The following is a 1,983-nucleotide window of genomic DNA, read 5'->3' as shown; positions in this document are numbered from 1 at the left end:
TCCGCCATGTTAATGGGATGACTTCCAGGTTCCCCGGCAACGGCGCCAATGTTCCGAGGGTTACCTGAAACTGTAGGTCGATCTTGGATGAGATCTTCTGTGTTGGTCGGAGCCAACGTGTCCGGCAGGTGTACGGCGACCGGAGCTGGTGTGTCCGACTTGTTGGACTTGGTGGTGGTGCTGATCCTTCGTCCCCGGAGGGTGGGGGGTACCTGCAAGGGACTCCGATGCTTAAGTTAGCAAGGGTATTAAGCAGGTATTGAGTAGAATTAGAGTGTGTGTTATACCTGGGTGCTCCAGTGTATTTATAATGGTGAGATGTGGCCTTCTGTGGATAAGATAAGTTAGTTATCTTATCTTATCTTATCTTTTAAGTAAGGTCATCTTATCTTTAAGGGAACCGCCCTTCTCTCTGTAGGCTTGGGCCGCCTTTAGGATTTGGGGCGTGTTCCTCTATTTGGGCCCTTTGTTTGGGCTTTCCTGTGACTTGGCCGAGCTCTTTGAGAAGAGGTCGGGTTGTCCTGACCTGAAGAGGTCGGTCGCTTTGCCTGTAGAACATCCTGGGTCGGACAGCTCTACCCAGGGTATGAACAATTACTAACCGACTTGGTTCAAGTGTTCAACACCATACGGAAGCACGACATGCGACTCAACCCGGCTAAATGCACTTTCGTAGTAGAGGCAGGAAAATTCCTGGGCTTCATGCTCACACAAAGAGGAATCGAGGCAAATCCAGATAAATGCCAGGCCATACTCAACATGAAAAGCCCGACCTGCGTCAAAGAAGTCCAACAACTCAATGGGAGAGTGGCGGCCTTGTCTAGATTCCTAGCAGGGTCAGCAATAAGATCCCTCCCCTTCTACGCTACCTTAAGGAAGGGAAAAAACTTTGAATGGACAACGGAATGTGAACAAGCCTTCCGAGACTTTAAAGAATTCCTGGGACAGCCCCCCATCCTATCTCGACCGCGAAAGGGGGAACCACTCATACTATACCTCGCTGTAGGAAGTCGGGCAATAGCTTCAGCACTAATTAGAGAAGATGAAGGGGGACAACAACCCGTTTACTTCATTAGTAAAGCACTACAGGGGTCAGAGCTGAACTACCATAAAATAGAGAAGTTCGCCTACGCTTTGATACTCACATTCCGACGACTTCGCCCATACTTCCAAGCGCACACCATCAAAGTTCAGACCAACCAGCCCATAAAAGGAATACTGCAGAAAACAGATCTAGCAGGAAGAATCCTACAATGGGCAATCGAGTTGTCCGAGTTTGACCTCCAATACGAGGCACGGACAGCAGTCAAATCACAATACCTAGCCGACTTCATTGCAGAATTCACAGACACCACAGAAATCCCCAAATAGTGGAACATATACATGGATGGTTCCTCAAATAAAGCCGGAAGCAGTGCATGTGTGATAATCGAAAGCAACCAAGGAACCCAACTTGAGCTTTCCCTGAAATTCGGATTCCCGGTCTCAAACAACCAGGCGGAATACGAAGCATTATTAGCTGGTTTGAAGCTGGCTAGGGAAGTTGGAGCTCAGAAACTCAACATCTACAGTGACTCACAAGTCGTTACCTCACAAATAACGGGAAGCTACCAAGCCAAAGATCCTACCATGAAAAAATATTTGGATAAAACCAAAGAACAGCTCGGACAACTTGGAGAATATAGGATCTTCCACATACCCCGCAAGTAAAATGCCCGAGCTGACGCGCTCTCAAAGCTAGCCAACACCAAACCAGGGGGCAACAATAGAAGCCTCATTCAGGAAATACTACAGAACCCATCAATATCGGAAGAAGAAAAAGTCCTAGCCATAACAGGTCGGGATCAAGGATGGATGACCCCCATAATTAACTACCTCAAAACAGAAGCGCTTTCCACAGACGAAAGGGAGGCAAAGAGGTTAAAAAGGGAGGCACAGTACTACACTATCATAAACAACATCCTATACAAAAGAGGGATCTCA

Source organism: Arachis duranensis, chromosome 3 (genome assembly GCF_000817695.3).
Source record: "Arachis duranensis cultivar V14167 chromosome 3, aradu.V14167.gnm2.J7QH, whole genome shotgun sequence".
Classification (NCBI taxonomy): Eukaryota; Viridiplantae; Streptophyta; class Magnoliopsida; order Fabales; family Fabaceae; genus Arachis; species Arachis duranensis.
Note: the sequence above shows the minus strand (reverse complement) of the source record.